This window comes from Giraffa tippelskirchi, chromosome 6 (genome assembly GCF_054371585.1).
Source record: "Giraffa tippelskirchi isolate mGirTip1 chromosome 6, T2T-mGirTip1v1.2.pri, whole genome shotgun sequence".
NCBI classification, from domain to species: Eukaryota; Metazoa; Chordata; class Mammalia; order Artiodactyla; family Giraffidae; genus Giraffa; species Giraffa tippelskirchi.
In genome coordinates, this window is record NC_137280.1 from 158458734 (window position 1) to 158486473 (window position 27740).

The 27740-nt window shown below is 36.9% G+C and overlaps 1 protein-coding gene across 4 annotated transcripts in view; it reads right to left on the reverse strand.

Moving 5' to 3' along the window:
• LOC145511643 (uncharacterized) overlaps positions 1 to 27740 on the reverse strand; it is a 274218-nt gene that overhangs the window by 40057 nt on the left and 206421 nt on the right. Inside the window, exon 5 of one of the 4 annotated variants that reach the window (XM_081505242.1) lies at positions 20070 to 20229. The exons of the other annotated variants lie outside the window; for them this stretch is intronic. The gene's annotated coding sequence lies outside the window, so the exon portion shown is untranslated. Of the gene's footprint in view, positions 1 to 20069; positions 20230 to 27740 lie in introns of those variants that run through there. 4 annotated transcript variants of the gene reach the window in all.

Sequence of the window (27740 nt, forward strand, 5' to 3'; positions counted from 1 at the left end):
TTACTCAGTACACAAAGAAACTCCCTCTCAGATAGATGTACAATAGGTGCCTGAATAAAAAAGGCAGTTGGAGGGATTTGTTTATAGTGGCATCAGAAAAAACTCTGGAATCAGTGTTTGTGAGATTTGTCACACCAAAAAATCAAACACAGATTTCAAATCATTCAAGAATATCTAATCATTTTCTGTCACTCACAAAGCTCTCCACAAAAAAATAAAAAGAAAGAAAATTAAGCAGAGCCCCCCCTGCCAGTCTTCTTTCATCTTACAGCAGTCCTCTTTCTCTCTTTTCCTTCCAACTCTTATTTGTCTGGGTGTTCCTTTCTTTCAAGTTGTCTTTAATCCTTGCTTTCCCATGTCCCTCTTTAGTCTTATTCATCAGTGATGCCAATAAAAATAAACAGTCTATTTAAAGCAAATGAGTCAATGCCAAAAAAATACGTGATTGGTGTGTGCCTTATTTTATTTTTGTCTTTTAGTACAATTACACCTGTGGCACTCTCTTACTTAAAATTTTTATAACTTTAAAAGCAAAACACAAAGAGCAGAGAGCTGAAGTACTGTTTAATGTCTCTGGATTTATTTATAAATATATGTAATGTTAAATGCAGCAAAATCCTTGTGAGACTACTTTCGTGCTTACTGATCCCAGAGTGCAGGAGGAATTAGCTTATCCAGGAAAACTCAAAGTCATAATTAGTCTGGTGAATTATAATAATCGGGTTTCATCCTACACTTCTTTCTCTTGTGGTACTCCCAGTGGGAGTTCTGCATGAAAAGGACTGCAGGATTGGGCATTAATAATGGTATACCTGTGAAATATTAGTATATTTCTATAGTGCCAGTCAATGAAGTTAGTATACTACCCCATCTTTGTCCTACATCCTTCAACCAATTGAAAAATAACTTCAATGGATTTTTCAAATTTCCTAAAATTCCATTCTTAGTTTTTTTAAATACTTCTTAAAATTATAAAATAAAAATGGAAGTTTTTTTTCCCTCAATGAGATATATATACTTCTTACTCTTGACTTTGTTATAGATATAAGGCTGTAATTAACTTTTATTAAAAATTTTAACAATGCTTAAGTTTTACATAATTACCTCCAATAAATTGAAACAAAAGAACAAGCAGGGAAATAATCATGAAACTCAGCAGAAAGTTATATTTATTCTCAAAGCTCTCAGATCAGCTATTTTCACTAATTTGACTACTCAGGTCAAACACCTTGTTGAGTGATGGGGATAACCAATTTTTTAAAACGTATAGACCCAGCCTGAATGAAACAAAGGAAGTGTAATAGCTTACCAATCCTGAGATGTTGATGTTTTGTCACTTGTGAAATAGAAATATTTCTTTCAAAAGTTGCACTGTGATGAACTGCTAACTAGACTTAGAAAAATTGACAAAACGTAATCATAACTGCACACCTATCTAAAGCCCAAACCCACACAGCTCTTAATAATCCTAAAAATTTAGACAATTGTACATTAACAGATGAATGGATATACAAACTGTAGCATATTCAAATGTAATATGGAATAATGAAATACTACTCAGCAATACAAAAAATGAACCACTGGTACATCTTACAACATGGAAGAATCTCAACAAAATAATGCTGAGTGAAAGAAGCAAGACTGAAAAAAAAAAAAAGAGTACAAATCATTTATATAATAGTCTAGGAAATTCAAACTAATGTATAGTGACAGAAAACAGATCAGTAGTCGCCTAGGGGAAGGATAGGTAGGCGGGAATTACAGAAGCATGAGGAAACTTTTGGGGGTGACGGATATGTTTGTTGCCTTGATTGTGGTAATGGTTTTCACAAGTGAATACATATGAGAAAACTTAAAAAAATATACAGTTACATATGATCGTGTGTTATATATCAATATATCACTAAAGCTGTTAACAACAACAAAAAAAATGGGCCAATTAGAATGGATATAGGAACCAATCAGGATAGATGCTAGCCATTAACAAAAATAATTCAGACAGCAGGTTTCAGAATTCTCTAGGTAACTGGGACCATTTGTAGATGGCCATAAAGATTTTGGGGGCTGAGAATGTCCTCTTTATCTCCTTGCTAATGTTTATGATCCCTGGTTTAATTAAAAATCATTTTCCATTTTTTTCCTATTAAAAATCATTATAGTCCTGAAAGAGGTGAGCACGAGTTTTAGATTTTGTCTCTACCAGTGTTACAAACCATGTGACTTAAGGCAGGCGACTAAACCAATGTCAGAAAATTTCCAGATGCTGCTCAAGGTGGAGGTAAACTGAAAGACACTTCTTTCTAAAGAAAATAGGATCCATCCAGCAAGTATTTCCATTTTACAATTGTAGGTTTTATCATAACATCTCCAAAGATCTTTCTCTTCCCTTTCTTTATTACCATGTGTGATAAAAATGGAGTAAGGGGATGAATGGGGAGATATTGTTAGCAAAATAACTAAATTACCTGGATGTATTTGTCTCATGTAGATCTCACTATGTGAGCTGATTGACCTCAATGTGGTTTAATACAAAAAATTTATTAAAGTCCACAATAAGGTGCAAAATCACCATATTGTAACTCTATTCTGGAATGGAGGATTACTGAGTCACCTGCTAAGGTGCCTTGTGTTGCAGAGAGTAAAGGACCGAGATTGTTATTTTTACTGTTCTGTTTTTATGATAGTGAATATTGTGTTTATATACTTCCGACTAAAATTTTAGGTGCATAACTTGAGTTAGATCAGTGCCCATCTCAGCGATGAAGGAAAAATAGCCCTACATAATTTTTAAGAACCTCAGGGACTGAGCTAAAAGTCAATAAACATATGGGAAAAAAGACTTGAAGCAAATTGAATATATGTGCAAATTGACATTTTACTAAAAGAACATGCTTAAAACTTTAGGTTTATCAAACAGATGTCAATGAAATTGAAATCTTCAGCAAGTAGAATGCATTACCGAATGCAGAAATACACGTGTTTTATGTGACCTGAAATGCAAACGTTTTTCCATCTTGTAATATTATGATTTATTCTTCTGATTTTAGAGATGCAATATTAAAAAATGTGTTAATCAAGACATTTCTATTTATAGTCTTACATACATTTTAGTTTTTAACAACATCTATCTTTTTGCCAGGGTCAATCCTCATGCCACATAGCTAGATTTCCAAAATAAGATTCTCAGAAAAATGTGTCGTTGATCTTGGGCATAAATTTATAACTTATATTGGTTTGTAACTAACTCCTGAGTTTTAAACCTATATATAATAGCTATTTTTGTGATCTTTTTCTGAGTATTTTTTCAAAATGGGAAAAAAAGTAAAGTTCAACTTTGTACTCTGTCCATGTCTCCTATTTTTCTTTTTTGTGTATTCTTTCCTCCCACCTTCCTTCTCTCCTCTCACTTCATTATTTAGCCAGTGATTTTATTCTGCTATTTCTCCTGACAGTCAGTGACCAAGACACTGTGTTAACTCTGAAGATGCAGTTGCTTTAGGCAAGTCCCCTCACTATTTCTTGACTGTGTTTAGGGTTAAAAGACTTCTTTAGATACAACATTAACTATCTCTCCTTCTACAGTATCTGTGAGATTATTTTCTTTTGTTACCTCTTAGGGGTTTCCCTGGTGGCTCAGACGGTAAAGAATCCACCTGCAATGTACGAGACGTGGGTTTGATCCCTGGCTTGGGAAGATCCATTAGAGAAGGAAATGGCAACCCACTCCAGTATTCTTGCCTGGGAAACCCCATGGACAGAGGAGCCTGGTGGGCTACAGTCCATGGGGTTGCAAAGAGTCAGACATGACTAAGCAACTAACACTTTCATTTTTTTCTGTACAAAATGTTAGCTTTAACCAGGACCAGTGCAATAATAAAGGACTTGAAAAGGTTTTAAGACCACAGCCTCCCTCCACCTGATTTCTCACGTTCCATGTAATCTAATGAGATGAATATACCCCCTTCTCCTTCAAGGTGTTTAGAAGCCAATACATAGAGAGCAAACTCATACCTGAGTTCCTGGAACTGGGGACTCTTGCTGGAAAATCACAAAGGACATTTTGATATTGAGATGATGAGCATTGAAAAAGCTGATTTCTCCTCTTTGTAGAATCATCTCTAGGTGTTCAGCTCTGACTTCCTATGGTTGAAATGTCCAGTCAACATCTCATCCCTTCCACATTCCTTACTGAAGGGAGATTTAACTTGGCATCATATTTATAATATTTCCAGGTGTCTAGGTTTTTATCTGTATATCTCGGCCAAAATCTGTTCTATCCATCTCATTGGATTTTCTTCAGGGCCCAGTGTTATAATACACATGAAGTATGATAAAAATGTAAGACAGTTTTGCTGGAGACAACAGAACTATAGAAACTGATATGGTAGAATAGTATCAGCCAGAGACATCCTGGTTAATTCAGACCCTTCATTTTTTTTTTTAGGTTCTGACACAACCACTTTGTGCAGATCCTCTTTTTAAAATTCACAGGAAATCAGATCATCAGGTAGGGTCAGCTAGCTGCTCCTTGAGATGTTTTGCCATGTAATCTAGAGGAAATGTTGTGAGAGTTTGTCAATACTGAGCTACCTGGACATGGGGAGTCTCATCAGAAAAAAAGAAACTTGTCTTCTCAAAAGATATGTGAAAAATGTATGTGGACAAGCCATTTAGGTGATACCTTTATCAAGCTCTAACCTCTATTAACTTTCCACATACCCACTTTCCTGCAAACTTAAAAATCCTTTTTTTCTTATTGATCCATTAACATAAAGTCATTTTCTAATTCACTATTATAAGTAATTACAACTAGAATGGGTTTATTAATTAAAAGCTCTTATAATCATTATTAATTACTTTTCACTATACAGCATTTCATATAATCCATTCCATAACTCTTCATCTTTAGAAAGGTAACATTCAGAACTACCCCTGAGGACAATAGAACCCACAGAATCAGTCAGAGGCTATAGTTAGAAAACAGAAATAAAAATATTTAGCACTTTAAAATGAAGAGCTAAACAGACCTTGCAAATCTCCCATGTTTATTTTACCTGCATTAGATTAAATTTCATTAAATTGGAAAGATCAATACAATTTCCAAACTATGCTTTGTTCATTGCTTTTACTGATCAACTACCAAGGAAAATGATCTCAAATTTTTATCTATTAATATACAGATCTGTAACGTTTGGATAGACAATAGATAATTTTATCTACTTTCACTGAAATTTTTGCAAAATACAAAATTAAGAGAAGTTAATTTTTTTAAGCCATAGCATGAGAATTATTTGCAAGAAAGTAATCTATATCCAGATAAAGTTATTGGACTATTTTAGAAAATTCCAAATTCCATGTATCTGTTTTACCTAAAATGATACTTTGCTATATACATTATTTACCTATAAGTAATTATTTTTACAGCTTGTTTACTGTTCTATCCAAAGATCAACATATCATGTCAACACTTTCTGTAATATAATGGCAAGTAGCAAGAAAAAATTGTATAGAGTCCTCTTTCAAAATGAGCAAAATTACACTGTGGAGAAGCCTAATGTGCCCCGAAAGTGAAAGTGAAAGGCACTCACTTTTGTCCAACTCTTTGTGACCCCATGGACTCTATAGTCCATAGAATTCTCCAGGCCAGAATACTGGAGTGGGTAGCCTAGTTGTTCCCTTCTCCAGAGGATCTTCCCAACCCAGGAGTCGAACCCAGGTCTCCCACACTGCAGGCAGATTTCTCCCACATTGCAGGCAGAATCTTTATCAGCTGAGCCACCAGGGAAGCCTAAGAATACTGGAGTGGGTAGCCTATCCCTTCTCCAGGGGATCTTCCTGATCCAGGAATCAAACCGGGGTCTCCTGCATTACAGGTGGATTCTTTACCTGCTGAGCTACGTAGGAAGCCCAAGCAGGTATTATAAGCAGAAATAGATAGACATGGATTAAAGGCAAAATTCTTTGCCTTAAGAGATCATAGAATGAAGGTGAGGTAGAGATACAAAAGACATATAATTAAACATAAATGTTACCTTTATCCCCAAATAAGTAACTCAGTTATTCTCTTCTACTGACTATTTATGGCTCAATTCACTAAACTCCTACTTTGATACATAGTCGAAATGTTTTACACCCACTTCTTAAGACATGCATCTCAGGAAAGATACAACAAACATCTTTTAAGATGCCATCTTACAAGAATCAGCAAGTATGTACCTTGTCCATTAAAAACGGCCTGTGTAATAAATAAGATATTCTACAGAACCCTATAAATCCTGCTTTTGCCACTCCCTGGTTTCTGACTGCCACTGTGGTTTGGCTCAATAGTTGCTGATCCTTGGTTCTTGTTCTTACCTCAATATTTGGCACTTCCTGTATGACTCCTGGTAATTATATTTAGCTGCCCTCCACCACCCACCTAGACCTAATGCCTTCTCGTTCTTTACTGGTGCTCTCACTGCCTTTTTCCTGCAGTTTTGCTGAACCAGCCCATGTTGTGCAGGGCCTGACAGCTATGTCAAGTGTCTTCTTTTATCTGTGTAAGCATAGGTGCCTGGTTAATCCTGGAAAATAAACAGTTTAAGATGCACTTGTCCACCTGGAAGGCCATTTTGGAAACTGCTGCATAAAACACTCAAAATATTATGAGATTCAGAACTAAGACGGTCGTAGGAAACATGGTGAATTTAAGAACTACCAGAGAGATAGAATTAACAGGATTTGATGATTGATTGAATAATAGAGCTAGGGCAGAGTGAAAAGCCATGGACCATGCCTGAATTCTGGCTCAAGAAATGGAGGTAATCATGAACACATTTATTGAAATGGGAAACACAGGAGAAAGAGCAGATTTGGGGTGAGACGTGATGAATTCAGTTCCTAATAACCAAATATAATATAATATATTATATATATATATAATATAATTATATATATATATATGTATATTATAATAACCGAACTATAAGCATGTTTGTAAGACATCTAAGTTGTGAAGTCCAGAGTGCAGATAAATTTAAGGTCTGCAGATAAGGCAAGAAATCTAGTTTGAGAATACATATCTGAGAATAGAGTATTTTTAAAAGACTAAATGATCAAAGGAGTTAAAAAGAAAAAAATTAAGAAATCGCTAGGATGAGGACTGAAACCTATTGGGTTTACCAGAGAGGCTGTTGACGAATATCGCTGGTAGAGTTTTAATTAAATGATGGAATATAAGCTAGAATCTGGAGGACAAGGAGTAAATGGAAGGTGAGGGACAGGAATGTCTTATCCTTACAATGAGGACAGCTGTATTTTTATCTGAGTCAGGATTAAGAACCAGAATTACTTACATATTTTCTAAAAAATTTAAATGAAGTCTTTTACTTCTCTTTCACATCTATTCTCTATTCTATCTTCTAGGTATCTCTGCTGAGGAAGCTAATTTTAAAGAGACAATGTATACAAAATACTTGGTACAAAGGCCAACGTACTAAATGCTCCAGGAATATAACTACAGGCACTCCTAATTACTGAATGTAAGCTACTTCTGAAAACATGTGGGAAGGCAAATGTGTTTGCAGCAAAAGCAAATATTTAATTATGTTAAATGAGAATAATAATAATGCATCCTTAGTACGTCTAAAAAACCCAACCACTTCCTCTAAATACCATTAAAACATTCTTAAACGTCTACATAAAAACCTACTAAGGATTAATGCATTATAAAAAACACATAATACTTGCTTACTTAACACTTAATGAACACATTAGTGAATGTGTTGGTGTGGAGCGCAGACAGTACCAGGTACATAATGCATTTTCATTCTAAACTGCGATTAATAGTTGTCCTAATGTAAATAAATAAGAGAATATGTAAAAATACATATTGAATGCAATTAACAAAATAAAATAAGCAAATGAGGCCATTTTTAAAAAAATGGTTACTTTCCAGAGGTTTAGTGATGCAGGAGATGTTTTCACTTAATAATGCATAACACCTTCAAACCAGACAAACACAAAGTGCTCTCCTATTCAGAAAATATCTGAGATGCGAATGCAACATATTCTGCATGCTCTTGCACACTCTCTGGAAATTATACGGAGATTCATTATAGCAAACAGAGTCAAACACTAAATTGGGGGTAAATGCTTTTAAAAGTTGCTATTACTACAGTAGTATTATGTGGACCTATGCTATAAGTTAAGAATACTATTGTCATGGGATGTGAGCCAAGAAGAACAGTGGTTCTCAACTGGGAGTGAATTTGCCTTGGCAATGTCTAGGGATATTTTTGGTGGTCACAAAATATGTGATCCAGGATGGTCTATAATAAAAAGGTCAAGGATGTTGCTAAATATCCTGCAATGCACAGAACAGACCCCCACAACAAAAATAATCCAGCCCAAAATGTCAATTAGTGCTGAGGCTGAGAAAACCTCAAGGAGGGAAGAATGAAATCAAACCAATATTTCAGAGGAAACCTCAGTTGGAACAAGGCACAGATTGAATATTCAAAATCAGAAATTGGAATGAACTGATGTCATTAGCTTGGGAAACTGTAAAGTGGATCTTTTCACCAACAATGCTAATAAATACTAGAAAGGGAGGTATTGTGGGAAGGAACTATGTGGAAAAATCTTTAGTTTTACTATGTCACACTTCAGGTATGGATGGAACATCCAAATGTATAATTTTAATGATTGCAGGAGTTTTGTCTAAATTTTCTGGTAAATTTTTAGAAAAGCATTTAGCTACTCTTCAAGTTACAAGTCACCTAATACATTTGAGCTCTATCTCTCTGCCATATATCATATATTTTTCACATGCAATGTTGCTTAATCTTCAAAGAATTATTATAGAATGATATTACTACCCCATTTTATGGACGAGAGAAATAAGGCTTAGAAATGTTAAGTGAATAAGGTCATACATCCACTAAGTCATTGTACTAGCACTGAAATCAGTGTCTTTAACCCTAAATCCTGGGCTTTTGGCTAAAATAAAATAATACTCATGCATGCTCCAGTTATTTCAGACAATCCCCTACAAACATATCTTTACTGAGCTTTAAAAGTAACTTCCCTCAGCGAAACACACACACTTTTTAAATTTCTTATGTCAATGTAGAAGTTTGGAAAACATAAAAAATAAGTCAAGAAGATAAAAATTATCATTAATTCCACCACCCAGAGAAATAACTACTACTAAATGACTTTTGGCTAATAATTTGAATTTTTACTTTTTCTTTTGCTGATTTCCTCTGCTGGTGGTTATGCTGATGTACAATGATATTTCTAAAATGAACTACGAAGAATTAGAAAGAGGAGATGAAGGGAAAGATGGTACACAAGCTAGAGAATTAGCTCTCAAATTCATAAAGAAGAAAGTGGGGTGAGGTCGGGGGTAGGGAGAGGGTAATTTCCAGAACCTCTTTTTGCCCAAGGAGTGCTAGGAACTTAATAAATCTTAGTTCATCTGTCAGCTCTATGCTCTGCTAATGACAAGATTAAATTGAAGCTACACTCTCCTGAGTGCTTATCATTTGCAAATGCAGTACTAAGAGCTTTACTCACATTATCTCATCTTATCCCTGCAGCAACCTTGAGTAGGATATTATTATTTCCAACTTAGAGAAGGAACTTAGGCTTAAAGAGGCTTTAACAACTTGCCGGGGTTCCACATCTGGTTAATGGAGAAGTGAGGCTTCAAAAGCAAATCTGTCTGGCCATGGAGGCAGCATTCTTCCTCTTTGCAAGGCTGCCTCCTCCTCTCAAAGAAAATCAGGTGTGGAATGTAGAGAATTCAGGAAAGTGATGGTAGAGCTGAAGGAGATCTTGGGATCTCTGACAGAATATTTTTTCATGGTTATTAGCCCCGACTTCCTTTTCTTTTCTAGTTGCAGGAGTGGGTTGCTATTTGGCCTCTGAAATATGGTCCTAAGCTTGAGTCACTAGATGCTTTATATTTGATTCCATTGGGAAGATAGCAGGATAAGGAATGCACATGAGAATATTACTATGTGCCTGACACAAACAGGCTTTCAATAGTGCGCTGAAGGACCAGAGGAAGGAAACTCCAACTGAAGATCATTTTTTCTAGAGCCACTTTAATAAAAAGCTGTGCCAAACCTCTACTGGTTTATATGACATTTTTTTTTTTTTAAAGGAAAGCCAAATTTTAACAGTTGTTAGCTGATTGAAATTACTATTTCCAACTACCTTTCTAAAAATCAGACTTCTGCTCTTGGAAAAAAAGCAGAATATCAGAGTTTAAAATTGTGTGGTTACAAATTATCACATTTTGGTTCAAATATAAAATAAATACATTCCAATGGTTTTGACAAACTGTTTGGAAAACACAGTCTTTGGCTTTGAGTAATGGGTTGTAGGATGGAGCTGTTGCAGAAAAGTAAATCATAGTTTAGGTTTATTTTCCCAGCTAGCCCTCTGAGTTAGGAATATGCTGCTTATCTGTGGAAATACGCTCTCCCAGCAAAGTGCCATGCAAATCACTGGTTTTACATGAAGGCCTATATTAGCCTAGTCATTCACAGACATCTTTAAACATAATTGTTGGGTAATAGTCTACGTTTATTTTTATGATAAATGTTTCCGAGCTACTGTTCTCTGGGGTTTTTCACATTAAAGGAAGATACTTATCTCATTGGAATTTTAACCACACTACAATTAAAATGAAATGCAATCAATAAAATATTAATGCAGGTATGTTTGCAGATCAATTACTTAATGGCTAGGTCGATATCTATCATTCTTTAGCTTCTGAAGGTCAATATATAGCAGAGTCAATGAGTTAACCAGCAAATCAGAGACATAATATCTGTCTAATTGTAGGTCTATGATTAATTCCTTAATATAGTGAATGACTTGATGAGAGTTTGTGCTTCCTATTCTTGTTAAAACTTTCTGCCAGACTGGGTTCACCTTTAAAGTCTTAGATTATTAAACAATATTTTTAATGCTAGATATCAATATAATAACCATAGGAAGTAGACAGAATCATCAGATGTTAAACTAAAAAATAGCTATCAAGACCCCTTCTTACCCTTTCCTTTAGAGAAAGGAACACTAAAAATCAGTGAAGACAACTAAGTTGCTCAACATCATACACTTAGTCATGAAACACAGATGTGGTTCCCAGGCCTTTGCACTGCAAAACACCAAGCTACTGAATTTCAAGATCCCACCCCAAGGTCTGGTTTTGCAGATACTGTGGATAATTTGCCTTGGCACTTGTGGGCCTGGCATGTATTCGTTGTTTTCTAAGCACAGTGAAGTAGAAACTAAGCAGGTGAAGGCATAGGGGGAGCAGCAGAAGCTTGTACTAATTGAAAATGCAATCTCACAGTGACAGGTGCCACAGGGACTTTTTGAGGCTGTTATTGGTGAGGGTGATTTACCTCTCACTCACTCAGAAGTATCTGAAGTGACTAGCACCAACTTTAATCTTATGCAAAGTATCACCTCCAAGTCCCAGGCAGATGGATGGAACTCTTTGGGGTGCCTGCCAAGTAAAATGGGTTATTGAAAAATACTGATATCTCAATTGTCAGTATGGTGTTTTATGTTAGCAATAGAAGTAAAAAACTACAGTGAACCTCCCCACTCATTTCTGTTTCCACTTTCTATATGAGTCAGTGTTAATTGCTCATGTTGGATAACATGCTTGTGTAATCCTAGCAGCACTCTACAAACGAGAGTGTAAAGTTTTTGAACTGAGGTAGTTACTCTGTCTGTACAAGCTTACAGGTGGCTCAGTGGTAAAGAATCTGCCTGCCAGTGTAGGAGCTATAGGAGACATAGGCTCAATCCCCTGGTTGGGAAGCTCCCCTGGAGAAGGAAATGGCAACCCACTCCAGTGTTCTTGCCTGGAAAATTCCATGGAGACAGGAGCCTGGCAGGCTACAGTCCAAGGGGTCACAAAGAGTTGGACACAACTAAGCACACACGTATAAGCATATATCAAAAAACAAACACAAAAAAATTATAAATGGAAATAGCTATTCATTTCAGTTTTAAAGACATTCACTTTCATTATGTAAATGGTCACTGGGCAGTTAGAACACATTAAAGATGCTTCAGTAACTTTTGCAATATTATCAAACTGCATCAGTTCTCTACCAAAATACAGCTATTTTGTTAAACTGATCATAGCATTTGCCTTTCAGTGTTACCAAAAATAGTTTGACTGATTTAATGACATTTTCCAATTTGATTGTTAGATAAAGATCTTTTGCAACAACTAAATCAAGTTGACCACTTCTTATTCACACTTCCTCATTACCTTTTCGTGTCTGAACAAGTTACTCAGAGTCATGGAGTAGAGAAAAGTCAGCTCTTCCTACAAAATGTTTGCATCTTAGCTTTTCAAAGCACCAGAAGGGGAATGTACCCCTGTGTCTTTTGTGTGCCTGTAAATTAAAATTATGGATTTGCAGTATAGTAAATTGTTAAAGCTGGCAGAAGTCTTGGACAACATACAACCCAGTGTTTCCCAGGTGGAGGGATGTATAGCATTAGTATGTACAAGATAATTTTAGGAGGCATATCAATATTGAATGATATAATGAGAAAATGCACTACATTTCAGGTTTTTCAAGACTTTCTAATTATATCAAGAAGAAAGTCTAAGACTGGTGCTGACAAAGAACTATCTAACAGTTTTTCCTTCCTTTTTAAGAAATAGAAGGCAAGCCTCAGGCTCGGTCTCCAGCAGACAGCTACGTGGAGCTAGAACTTAAAAATATTGTATAGTTTTCATTAAATTAATTTTTCCAGGTCATCATCTCTTCATGGCATAGAAACAAAGCTTCCTTTCAAAACACATTTATCTAAGTTTAAGATAAAATAAGTTAAAGATAAAAACTAAGTTAAAATTACTGCAGTGATATTTACACAGTAGCCCAAATATTAAATAAAGGCTGGAGTCACTTATATGGCAAAAATCATGAAGCTTCTGTTGGGGCTGGAGACCACCTCACTCACAGGACAGGTGGGAGATCCGAAGCTTTGAGGGGGTAGAAAATCCCAAGGTCAGGAGTGCAGTCTACAGGCTACTCAACAAGTGATTGTTGCTGCTGTTTTCAGTTGCCAAGTCTTGTCCGACTCTGCGACCCAATGGATTGCAGCAAGCTCCTCTGTCCTCTATTATCTCCAAGAGTTTGTTCAAATTCACATCTATTGAGTTGGTGATGCTATCCAACCATCTCATCCTCTGCCACTCCCTTCTCCCTTTGCCTTCAGTCTTTCCCCAAATCAGGGTCTTTTTCAATGAGTCAGCTCTTCACACCAAGTCATATCACCTCTTTAATTCAATCACTTCTAAAAAATGACTAGTTTGAATCATTTTCTATGAAGTGGCCTTTTCCCCATCACTTTGTGAACAATACACATTAAGTTTAAGCTTGGAAAAAAAAAACATATTTCTTCATTTCCATGACTAGATAAGGTTATTGAAGAAGAACTATAAATATTAGGAAAATTAAGCTAGATTTGTGAGACATGAATTAGTTAAAAAGAAAAGTGGAGGGAAATTCTCCAGTATATAAAAATTTATACATTAAATTCAAAACTAAACAAGTTGTTTTTTCTGTTTTGAAAATAAAATGTGTTTTATTTTGTTTTAGATTTACAAGTCTTGAATACTTGAAAACATAGCAAGACTAATTTTCTAGCCAGTAATTTTTTAAAACGTATACAAGCTTTCATTGAAATACAAAACTAAAATGCTCCTAGAAAAAGGGGAAATTTAAATTAAGGAGAAAGTATGTGCCCAGCAAATTTTACAAATATAATAATTAAATCTGTAGTCTGAAAAAAGAGATCTAGACATTTTTGTGAAATCCAATGATTCTCTATAAAAAGTATATCTGAGAGGAATGTAAGTGCAACTTTCTTCTAACAGAGAGTCAAGGCCTCCAAAGGCATTTATCTCTCAGCTGAGTAGATATTTTGAAGGACAGGGAACAAAATTTCAGAATGACAGTGGTCACTGGACTATTGGCTTTAAAAATAAATAAATAAAAGGTTTTTCCAGTAGTCATATACAGATGTGAGAGTTGGACCATAAAGAAGGCTAAGCACCAAAGAATTGATGCTTTTGAACTGTAGCTGGAGAAAAGACTCTTGAGAGTCACTTGGACTGCAAGGAGATCAAACCAGTCAGTCCTAAAGGAATCAACCCTGAATATTCTATTCATTGACAGGACTGATGCTGAGGCTCCAATACTTTGGTCACCTGATACAAAGAAAGAAAAGACTCTGATGCATTTCCCCTCATTGGAAAAGGTCCTGATGTTGGGAAAGATTGAGGGCAGGAGAGGAAGGGGGCTACACCAGATGAAATGGTTGGATGGCATCACTGAGTCTGAGCAAACTCCGGGAGACAGTGAAGGACAGGGAATCCTGGTGTGCTGCAGTCCACGGGGTCGCAAAGAGTCTGACACGACTGAGCGACTGAACAACAACAAAAAGGTTTCCTCTTATTGTCTTGTCCACTTAATTTCTGTTAACTGAAGCCTGTCTCTCTCATCAGGGGAGGGACGGAAGAGAAGAGGTGGGCAGATGGTCAAGCAGACTCATCAGTCAGCTGGGTGTTATGATCTATTGTTGTTGTTCAGTTATGATCTATACTGAATATGGAAAGAGGTGAAACAGAGTAAGTATTTAATATGCTTACAAATTCCAGCTAGGTGGGAACTAATCCCTTCACTTTGCTCTGACTCAGTGTCTCTTATTCAACAATGGAAATACTAGGCACCATGTCACTGAGTTGTCTAAAGGGGTAACTAAGAGCTAGTAATGAAGTATTAAGTCCAAGGGTTGAAGTGAGAAATAGGCTGATTCTCTTAATGCCTAAATAGCATCCAGGTTGTAAACTAGAGACAAAGGAAATTTACTACTCTTTTTCCAAGTAACTAATACTCTCCCATAAGGAGGATTTCCATTTTCAGGCCCTCTGACATTTTATTCCTGATTCTGAAGGCTGAGGTGAACAGCCATGAGAGAACTTTCTGTCTCTGGGGAGTTCTGAGGAGGCTTATTCCATGCACAGCACAGATTCCATGACAGGGAGGCCACTGAGCACAGCTCATCAGGAAAGGATTCTGCTCTACCCTCTTAGATTTTCTTCTAAGAATTCCTGAGTATAACTGTTCCAGAGCAGAAATGACAACCATGTAAAACTGGGGATAATCTGTGAACCATTCTCATTAATGGCCTTAAACTCATCTTTACAGCTCCTTGACTCACTCCTGAGACTGCCCCTTCATCCAGGAGCACCCCACACCATGCAGGATTCCATTTCAGGTGCCCAATCTTTACAAACTTTTCTCTCTTGAAAAGAAAGAGGAGGGTAGACTAGAAGCAACACTATTTTTGACTACCGTGAAGATTCCACAATGCCTCTTTAGCGATGTATGTCAATATGAGCCAGTTTAGTTTCTGTGACCCACAAATGACTTTTATACCTTTGGTCTTGCTTAGGAGGTTCAATTGCTTTATATGTCCTGAAATCTCCCCTGGTTCCTCAGGGAGAATTTGGACACAAAGACCTATTTACTTATTTATCAATAACAGGTCATTCCATAGTTTTATTGTAATTGGAACAGACTCCAATGTCCAGCTCTCCATTCAGGTGATTCTTCTACAGGGCAACTCCCACCAGCGTCCTCTTTCTTAGTGTTCACCCTTTCCAGCTTCAGAAAGAACTGCGGTCTCAGGTGTGCCCACCCTCATCATTTGTGAAGGGGGTCCCAGTGGCCCCATTTACAGATGAGGTAACTGAGTCTCAAGGAGAGTCAAGTACATACAGGCTTATCTCATTTTAGTGCACTTTGCTTTACTGCACTTCATTGATACTGTGTAGGGTTTTTGTTGTTGTTGTTGTGGGTTTTACAAATTGACAGTTTGTGGCAACCTTGCATGGAACAAGTTGATCAGCACCATTTTTCCAACAGTATTTTCTCACTTTGTATCTCTGTGTCGCATTTCCATAATTCTCACAATAATTCAAACTGTTTCAGTATTATTATATATGTTATGGCGATCTGTAAATCAGTGATCTTTGATGTTATATTTGTTTCAAGGTGTCACACACCATGCCCAAATGAGACAGCAAATCTAACTGATAAATGTTGTGTGTGTTATAACTGCTCCACTGACCCGCCCTTCCCTTTCTCTCCCTCTCCTCAGAGCTCTCTATTTCCTGAGACACAACAAATTGAAATTAGGCCAGTTAATAACCCTACAATGGCCTCTAAGTGTTCAATTGAAAGAAAGAGTCACATGTTTCTCACTTTAAATCAAAAGCTAGAAATAATTAAGCTTAGTGAGGAAGGCATGTTGAAAGCTGAGATAGGCTAAAAGCTAGGCCTCTTGTGCCAAACAGTTAACTAAGTTTTAAATGCAAAGGAAAAGTTCTTGAAGGAAATTAAAAGTGCTACTCCAGTGAACACATGAATGATAACAAAGTGAAATAGCCTTATTGCTGATAGGGAGAAAGTTTTAATGGTCTGGATAGAAGATCAAACTAGTCACAAAATATGTATAATTATGGCAGATTCACGGTGTTGTACAGCAGAAACCAACACAACATTGTAAAGCAATTATGCTCCAATTAAAAATGAATTATAAAAATAAACAAACAAGAAAACAGTCACAATATTCCCTTAAGCTGAAGCATAATCCAGAACAAGGCCCTAACTCTCTTCAACCCTGTGAAGGCTGAGAGAGTGAGGACACTGAAGAAGAAAAGTGTAAAGCTAGCAGAGATTGGTTCACGAGGTTGAAGGAAACCATAGCACCCCCATAACACCAAAATGCAAAGTGAAGCAGCAAGGACTGGTATAGAAGCTGTAGCAGGTCATTCAGAAGATCTAGCTAAGATATTTAACAAAGGTGACTTCACTAAACAGCAGATTTTCAAGGTAGATGAAACACAGCCTTCTGCAGGAAGATGCCATCTAGGACTCCCACAGTTTGAGAGGAGAAGTCAAGGCCTGACTTCAAAGCTTTCAAAGGACAAGCTGACTCTCTAATTAGGGGTAATGCAGCTGGTGACTTGCAGCCAGTGCTCATTGGCCATTCTGAAAATCTTAGCGTCCTTAAGAATTAGGCCAAATCTACCTTGCCTGTGCTCTCTAAATGGCACAGCAAAGCCTGGATGACAGCAAAACTTTTGACAACATAGTTCACTGAATATTTTAAGCCCATTGTTGAGACCTACTGCTCAGAAAACAAGATTCCTTTCAAAATATTACTGCACATTGACAATGCACTTGACCACCTAAGAGCTCTGAGAAAGATGTACAAGAATAATGCTATTTTCATGACTGTCAACACACCACCAATCTACAGCTCATGGATCAAGGAATAATTTAAACTTTCAAGTCCTATTAAGGAAATACATTTTGCAAGACTATCACTGCCATACATGGTGATTCCTCTAATGGATCTGGGCAAAGTAAATTGAAATTTTCCTGGAAAGAACTCACCACTCTAGATGCCATTAACAACATTCATAATTCATGGGAAGTGGTCAAAATATCAACATTAACAGGAGTTTGGAAGAAGTTGATTCCAACCCTCATGGATGACTTTGAGGGGTTCAAGACTTCAGTGGAGGAAAAGATACAAATGTGGCGGAAATAGCAAGAGAACTAGAATGGAGCCTAAAGATGAGACTGAGTTGCTGCAGTCTCATGATAAAACTTTAGCAGGTGAGGGGTTACTACTTATGGATGAGCAAAGAAAGTAGATAAAATCTACTTCTGATGAAGATATTGTGAAGATTATTGAAATGACAACAAAGGACTTAGAATATTACATAAATTTAGTTGATAAAGCAGTGACAGGGTTTGAGAGGACTGACTCCAATTTTGAAAAGTTCTGCTGTGGAGAAAAATGCTATCAAACAACCTTTTATGCTACAGAGAAATTGTGTGAGCCAACCAGGCCAACTTCAACATTGTCTAACCCTCTGCAACCACCACCCTGATTTAAAAAAAAACAACTCACTTTTATTGCCAGGGTTTCTGACTCAGTGGTCACCCATCTTTCATGCCAGTCCTCCTTAACTGGCCTACTGCTTGGGTCTTCTACTCAGCAAGTAAGGGTCACTTAGTTGAATTGAAGTCAGCTGGATTTTTCCCACCACTGCCCGCCCCCTGCCACCTGTCAAGAGCACACACACCTTTGCCCTTTAACCAATTACAGAATTTTCTTGTTTTCTATTATCCTTCTTAAAGGACTGAGGTAGAGAAAAAATTTTGATAAACTTTGACTTCAGATTTGAATTTCTGAACTATTTATCTGCTCAACTTAAAATTTCCAACTTGCATCTTTCTGACATCTGCATAATTATTTCCTCTTTGAGGAATGTTCTTTTATTTAAAAAATTTATATATTTATTTTGGCTGTGATGGTTCTTCACTGATGTACACGGCTTTCTCTAGTTTTGACGAGCAGGGGCTGCTCTTCATTGTGGTGCTCAGGCTTCTCACTGCAGTGGCTTCTCTTTTTGTGGCGCATGGACTCTAGGTGTGCGGGCTTCAGTAGTTGCAGCTCCTGGGATCTAGAGAGCTGGCTCAGTAGTTGTGGTACACGGGCTTAGCTGCTCCACGACATGTGGAATCTTCCCGGATCAGGGACTGAACCAGTATCCTCTGCATTGCAGGGTGACTTCTTAACCACTGGACCACCAGGGATGTCCCTGGAATGTTCTTCTTGCCCCTTTAAGACAGCAAACTCAGTTTTCTGGGACCATATTCAATGTGATCTCCTTCAGTCCTATATGAAGTCTAGTTTGTTAAGGTAGTGGTATCATTTTAACTTGACACATTGTTTAATTGCTTCAACCATCAGACTTAAGTAGTCTTCCCACAGTATCCCTCCTCCACAACCTCTGCTGGGTCAGAAAGGTGCCAGCAGAGAAGTAAGCTAACATTGGGATCCTGGAAGTGACAGACTGGTCACCTTCTCCAAAACATGAGTGCTCACGAAAGAGCCTGTTGTAAAATGCTTGAGTACTCTGGTCTAGATGCTATTATAAAATGGCATAGAATTGGTAACGACACCTAAGCTTGGTGGGTCTAAAGCTTGGGGTCTAGAGAAGGTTTTTAGAGTCATGAAGCATGATATATCTGAGGCAGGGAGACAATGATGTGAAAGTGGAGGTCAGTGTTCTTATGCAAATGATTATGCAAGGGGAAGGGGGAGGTTGCCACAAAAGTGCCCTTTATATCAGAAAACATTTTGGCATGGCGTGAGATGGTTGGACATTTCTAATGGATTATGGTTTTTACTTTCCTTATGATAATAATTTTTCATTTAGGTAATCGAGTATTACTCTACAGCAAATCATCTACTTTAATTATCTTCATGCATTCATTTAAGATGATTCTATGGAGCAGACTCTTAGGTGCTAGGCACACAACAAAAGATGAAAGGAAAGAAAAAAAGGCCATAATTCCTTCCCTTAGGGTGCGACCATTGTGAGATTGGGAAGAATATGTTAATATGCTGAAAGGCAGTCTGAAGACTTTAGGAATCATGGTCCCTTTGGGCAAGTACTACAGCAATGGGAATGGTTTTCACCAATCAAGATTAAGAGAAACCATTCCAATAGAAATTACACTCCATATAGTCATTTGCAACCTACCTCCTTTAGAATGGGTAACTTTTTCTCATAGAACACAGTAGTCTGGAAACCTACAGTAGTCTGGAAATCTACAGTAGTTTGGAAATCTTCAGCAGTCTGGAAATCTACTGAACATGACTGGAAAAATACTTCAATCTTCAGGTCACTTGGATAAATCCAAAAATCCATTGCCTACTTCTACTTCAGTCATACCCTTTAACGTAATTAATCAGAATTAGTGCTGTCTTTGATGACACAATAGGAGCTGACATCCAATTTTACTATAGATCATAAGTAATTATTAGGTTATGCCAAAAGAAAGAGTATGGCCATCGCCACTGACTAGCCTACATCATAGGCTACATATAGTATTTCCATGGAATGCCAGGAGTTCTTAGATCACATTTTGGGAACCACTATGCTAGCGTACCTTATGCTAGTGTCTTCTTGGAGAGTGTATGTCTTGGATATACAGATGGGAAGTTCGTGCTTCTAGTAAGGCCAGAGATAGAAACTCCAAGTGTACAACTTTCAGGAAAACTTCAAAAAAGCTTCAGGCTGACATGTTCACAATGTACTCACTAGAGTGCCTAGAAATGATTTTGGTCAAAATAAGTTTTGATTTTTTTTAAGTGTAGGAAGTTTCTTTTTTTCATCTGTAATATTCAGCATTTTAGCCATATCTGCACACTTTTATTAGAGATGCTTAATCATATTTTGGTTTACTTTTCAAGAAACCTGAAATGAGGTTGGGTTTTCTATGACTTTGGTAAATAAATATGCAATTGAGGTAAAGTCCACTTCATTTTAAATTTGCATTTTTCTCAGAGAATGTATATTTACCAGTCTCTAGTCCCAAATTTTTGTCATCATTGCAATAGTCTGTGGTTGGGAACATGAATGAACCACACAAATATGCACACATACTCCCATCACATCGTCCCCTACCACAGTATAAAGTTTACAAGTTTTTCTTTCTACTTGTCACTTGGTTGAAATTCTGATTTCAAAAAAATAATGAAACAAATTGAGAAATCCTTAGATTTTACTTCATCTAAGCACTCAGCAAGGGAAATGAGCTTAATTTGAAAAACGATGGTGATATGACTAGATTTCCTATCCAGCAGGGAGATTTATAGCGTGAATAAGATGCCAAGAAATGAACCAATAGAGTACAGTGTGTGACTGTCTTTAAAGGGGAAAAATATCCTACAGGACTCATGAGCCATTATTTCAAATGCTTGTGTAAATACGGTTTAGTTCATCATCACCTTTTCCAATTATGTTTATGTTCAGCTTCAAAGTAGAGCCTCTGCTTCCTTGTTTGAAATGCCACCAACTGAACTAGCATTTTCATTAATACAAACAATGTTTACAGTGCCCAGAAATGATGGTAGGAATATAGGAGTCTTTTGTTATTTATAAACTAGACATACCTCAAAGCAGTGCCCTGTTAGCTCTGGCTTAGCTTTTGAACAAAGCCAGTTAAAATATTATAATTTTTAGGTTCTTCATGAAATTTTCATATTTCTTAAATAATTGTTATAAGAATATAGATAAAAATAATACGATCATTTTTATTTCTAAAAATATAATTTGCATATCTAAACAGATTAGGAATTAAATCATAGCTTCTGGATACAAAACTATTTTTCAGGAAAGTTGTAGAACCACTAAATATTTGGAAACACATCTGTAGCTCTGTTTGTAGCTAAAGTTTTATATTTAGAAAACTATTAAATATTTTAATTGCTTTAAATATAGTGAGTGTAGTGGTTAAGAGCAAGGACTTGGAGAAAACTGCCTGAGTTTGAATCCTTGCTTCACTAATAAATTATCTCCATGAACTTGGAGAGTTTCAGAACTCTCTATGCCAGCTTCCTCACCTGTAAAGTGGGGTTAATAATGCATCCTATCTCAGAGGCTTGTTGCAAAGATTAAAGAGTAAATATTTGTTAGAGAGAATAATGAAATAAAAGTGTTTACTCCTGCTAGCATGGCATTTCACAATCATAAACAAGGGTTCAAGAAGAAATAAAAAACATGTAAGGTATGGCACAAACAAAAAGGAGCCTTTGTAAGTGGTAGGCTGTGAAGGACACCTTTACATCTTTGGTCCACTCCAAGAACCAGGATATTATCTGTAAGTATTACTCAGTCTTCCTGATTCATGTACCTTTCCTTAGTAATGCATGTATGCATGCTAAGTTGCTTTAGTAGTGTCCGACTCTGTAACTCCATAGACTGTAGCCTGTCAGGCTCCTCTGTCCATGGGATTCTCTAGGCAGGAAACTGGAGTGGGTTGCCATGCCCTGGTGGCTCAGATGGTAAAGAATATGCCTGCAATGCATGAGTATAGCTTCCTAGATTTCTCCCCTGGAGAAGGGAAAAGTGAAAGTGAAAGTCACTCAGTTGTGTCCGACTCTTTGCGACCCCATGGACCATACAGTTCATGGAATTCTCCAGGCCACAATATTGGAATGGGTAGCCATTCCCTTCTCCAGGGGATCTTTCTAATCCAGGGATCCAAACCCAGGTCTCCCACATTGCAGGCAGATTCTTTACCAGCTGAGCTACCAGGGAAGCCTGTGAGAAGGAAAAGGCTACCCATTCCAGTATTCTTGCCAGGAGAATTCCATGGACGGAGGAGCCTGGCAGGCTATAGTCCATGAGGTCACTTGGACATGACTGAGTGACTAACACTTCCTTAGTAATACTTGAAGACAAAGTTTTTAAATACTTAAAGATCATCAAAAAGCTAATTCAGGGCCGGGGCAATGGGATGACCCAGAGGGATGGGATGGGGAGGGAGGTGGGTGGGGGGTCCAGGAAGGGGAACACGTGTAAACCCATGGCTGATTCATGTCAATGTATGGCAAAAACTATTACAATATTGTAAAGTAATTAGCCCCCAACTAAAATAAATAAATTTATTAAAAAAAAAAGCTAATTAAGAATAATTGAGTGCTGAATTAACTGACCTTCTGCTTTATTGTCCAGGGATCTCTAGTCTTCAGAGTTGACAAGATGGCATTTGATTCTCTCTCCTTCCCAGATTTAGCTATTGACTCAGTTTATCATTCTTTCTGATTAGTTAAAATTTGGATCATCATCTTTCTTCTTTGTCAACTCGTCCTTGCTGCTCTTTCTGTCGCTCAACCTAATATCTCCTTTCCCAAACTACAAATGAATTTTTTTAAAGGAATATACGCTATCCCACTTCATCAGGTTGCTTATATCTAGCTCTCCTGCTTCTAACAGAATAAAAGACATGCTATTAAATATGTCAGTGGACTGAATGATGCTTACTGCCCTGCCAGTTCTCAGAGGTAACAGTCCTAGTTGATTCCTCACCAGCACCTCTAAATCAAAATAGGGAAGAATGGTCTTCTGGTACAATATACTAGTTTAAAGATATTGGTCTGGTCTTACTGCTTGAAGTCACAGGTTAGAAGAAGACAGAACCATGTATCTTGGAATCTGAACTGGTGACCTAGACATGAGTTCCAGCACCTGTTAAATTCCCCAGAGCTATTCTAGCTCATAAAGTGATTACTCACTATTGGTTTGAAAATAGATGTCAAGGAAGAGAAAAGGAACACACCGAAAACCAAGCTTGAACTAAGGACCTTTAGAAAATCACTCTAATACTGACTCAACCATGCTCAGTGGGAAGACTTGCTTTATTGAATCCATACTTTATCAGAATGCCTTAGAAGACACCCAGTTGTTTTAAAAAAATCCTTGTTCAGCAGAAAGCATTTTAGATAATAGAAGGAAGAAGGACCAAAGATGGTAATAATCCACATTCTCATCCCTTCCTTTGACCTTTTTTCACTGAAGTTCAGGCAAAGTAGCATGGAGAGCAAAGTATGGCAGGATGGCAGAAAGAACTCTGGACTAGGCAATGGGGTCATGGTATGGGTCTAAGGTCCGATACTTAGGAAAGCCCATTTCTCTACCTGAATTTGAACATCTGTTTACAAGAGAAGGTAATGATATGTACCTCACAGAAATGTTGTGAAGATTTAACGAGACCTCTTTGGTTGAAACAGTAATATTAGATATTATTTTTTTACTAGCAATAAATCATCTTGATGTTATAGATCTAAATAATTAAGGTCCCAAACTAAACTAGACAAATGACTGCTTTGACTTTTTGTCCCAGAAATTCATAATCAGCGCATCTTCTGGGATGTAGTACATGAAGTGTACAGGGCTCAGGCACTAGGAGATGAAAGGTCTGAAAACAAACTGATTAAGGCACTTTGAATTCACCTATCAGTCAAGTCTCTGACCCTTGGTTTTTCTTTCTGTGATGCAGGGCTTATGACACCCATTTTGCACAGCTGTGGAGAGGATTAGTGTTAATGTATGACAGTGCCTAGCATAGTGAATAGCTCCCAGTAAACTGCTATTAATATTATAGGATATTTTTTCATTTCTGCTTTCTATGCCTTCATATTATCATCCATGCTACAGGGTTGCTTTTGTTCACAATTGCTTTAAGGTCCTCAGGCATTGTGCTTAATGAATAGTAAGTGTTGACAAGATTGTACCTTAAAAAGATGTCATTTGGATTGATAAATCATCCCATGTTAATATAGTGGGCTCAAACATTCTTTTCTGTCCAGATATCCTAACTGGAAATTCTTTAGAAACTCAAGATTCTGAGGAATGTAAACACTGATCAGACACGGTTCTGCCTTCAGCAAGCTTACATCTTAGTAGGAGCTATTTCTTTCACTAAAATCTGTGTCCAATCAAATGTGGTCTTTGTATGGTGATTGGGCTGTGCAGTAAGAAAAAGAAGTTTGCAGAGATTGAAGTCAAACTTCTGTCAAGTGGATGAGTGACAGGAACTGGGTTGGGGCTGTGGCAGAGAGGATTAAAGTCTGTTAAATGTACTTTATTGTCACACACAGTACTAGGCGATTCACCTTCATTGTTTTAGTTAACCCTAAAGCAAAACTATGAGATGATTGCAAAATGTGGACTTCATGGTTGAAAACAGTTGGCAACTTAAAGAAGTGAAACTCCTTATCTAAGATCATACACGCTTGAGATGGATTTCAATCACTAACACAGGGAGTGGATTAGAAAGTGGGTCTTGTTCAATTTAATAGAAAAACAATTTAACCTGAGTATCTACACTTCTCTAAAAATTTCTTATTTTCCCTCTTGGATTCTTCTCCTTTCCTTTTCTATTGGGCCCAGGGATAAGTTCAATTCTGGATTTTGGAACCCTATGATCAGGACTATAGTCATCTTTCCATGCACATTACCCAAAGGGTTTAACGTATTTCTTTAACCTGCATACTTACATTAAGAAGAACTGATAGCTATTTCAGATGTGCTAGTGTTTTGCATTTATGAAAGGAAAATCACTCAACATTAAGTTAATTGTAGAAATATGGTATAGAATATACCACAATTAAGATATATGACAATTACTTATCCTTTTATTTAACAAATACTAGTGATTATTGCTCCTACCCCCTCAATAAGTCACAAATCTTTAAAAATAGTTTTAGATAATCAGTGTAGTCAACACAAGGACCAAATTAACATGGCTTAGCAGATAGGACTTTTTCCTTATGTACCAACAAATCTGAGGATACATAATCCAGGATAGTAAAGAAGAATGGAGAGGTGAAGAGGTCAGGAAGGAGGCTATCTCTCTTTTTCTAACTTTCTCCCTTCCTCCCTCCCTCCTTTTATTCCTTCCTTCCTATTAGAACACTTAACAGGAGATCTACCCTCATAACTGGAGATCTGCTATACAACTGAGTCTGTCTCTTAAAAAAAAATTCTGGAAAGCTCCAGCTACCAATTTCACCTTCTCCTTGGTCAAAATCTATTACATGCTTACTCTAGGGAGCAAGGAAATCTGTGCTGTGGTTTGGATTGTAAAAACTGGAAGAAAAAGAAAAATATCATCATAGAGACAAAAAGAGGTCTTTTTAGAACATTGAGACTTTTACTTTTCCAGTCGCCATGGTAAAGAAAAGCAAGGCAGAACAGGGTTGTGAATGGCTTTGAGGAAGCTATCAGTTCATTCACAGTGTTGGGCACAGGAAGCTAACTGGCCTTCCCTGGACTGTGTTTGTTGCTACAAAGGGCATTCTAGTTCTACTACTTACTGTGAATCACATTCAAGTTTCCTAACCTCTGTCAAACTTACCTGCCTATTTATAAAACAGATAATTCCAGTGCTTATTTTAAAGTATTCTTATAGCGCTTAAAGTATTGTATAAGACAGTAAAGGGAAAGAAGTGCTTAACATCACACCTGGCACAAAGTAAACTTTAAGGAATTTGAGCAACTATAAAAATATACTCATTGATATTGTATAGTATAATACTCATACTTCTCCTTGATTAGAGTGAGCTTTTTTACGTTATCTGCATATTGTCTTTAGTTTCTGGCTTTGTTTTGTTATTTTTTGTCCTAGGAATACACTTCCTGAGCTCTGGATGTGTCCTCATGACACAGACCACACTGCACACCAACTCAGATATTGGGGGAAGGTTTCACGACCGCTGAGTACAGACGTGCTGATCACTGGGCCCCTTGATACACAGCGGCTAAACTTTCCTCTCAAGCTGACAGGGCTGGTGCCGCCTTGAAGTGCTGAGAGATGCCATGCCAATTCACGGCAAGGTCTTTATTGTTGGAACTCTTGCATCATGACATCTTTATTCATGTGAAAATACAGGATGAATTTCAACTATATGATATTGTTTATGTTCATCAGAAATGTTATTTGTCTTTACAAAGTCTGGTTTCAATGAACCGACTATGTAATGGATATTAAATAAACATGGAATTTTACATGTTCATAATATTTGGTTTCTTGTTGTGATTTTGATGAACTACACTTTTAAGCACTGTCAGTTCATCCTTATTTACAAATGAAACATTTGCTTGTATTGGAGTGATATAGTGACTTGCTTTATTTTAAGTCAACTTTCCTATTCAATGTTTAATGTGAAATTGACTCAAAATGTTCTTTTAGGCCACATTTACATTTCCCTCTGTATAACATGTATTATATTATTTTAACTTAACTGAGCTATATAAACCAAAGACATTCTAATTCTGTTTTTAATGTATGTTTCCAATATAAATAATTTATAATGTAATAATAAAAGTAAGGAGCTCATATTAAAAGAATTATATGACCTACTGAAATTGATCTATGAAAACTGATTCTCTTAAAAATAATTTTGTGAAATTATTTTGTATAAAATTGACTTTATTATATGAATTCTTGACAACAAATATAAAACAAAAAGAACCTGAACTCTCCATCTTCATCATTTTACACACTGAAGAGAAGTAATTGAATACTTTCTAACTTTATGATTTTGGGGTTTCTTAGAAAAAGAAATCAGATGACTGGTACACATATCAGTTGTACATATCAATTCCAGCTATCTATTTAAACTAAAAGTCCTTTTCAAAGTACGTCTAGTCTTTTCACATATATAAGGTGATATAATGAAATGTTTTCATCTTGCCATCCAGGGGAAGAAATATCATTTTTCTTTTTTTTGGAACGCTGAAAATAAGTAATCCTGAGCCTAACAGGTACCTTGTAAGGACTCATATGCATCACATGAGATAAGGAAAGCTATGAAAGGGCAAACAAATATTCCAAGCACTAAGGTTCCTTTAACCTTAAAAGGCTTATTTAAAATGGGCAGTCATGGCATACTAGACCACCTAACACTATCACGTACAAATCTGTGTATTAACATTCTGCCTTTGCAGGGAGGCACCAGGAAGATACTGGGAAAAGGAAAGGACCAGCTTTCAGAGAGAGTTTCAAACAACAGGATAATGGTGTCTGGTCTTTAGTTTTGAAGTTGTGGGTGGTGGTGGAAATAAGGGAAGGGAGGAGGGAACTGGGAAACCTGAAGAGTTGAAGGAATGGAAGAAGTCTATAGCAATTTTAGTGACAAAATGTGGATTCCTACGACCATGCTTCAGGGCATCCTAGCACCCGTTTGCAAGGGGCAGCAAGATTATTTAAAAAGAGTCAGAACCTTGGAGTCATAGCAAGATTATTTAAAAAGAGTCAGAACCTTGGAGTCAT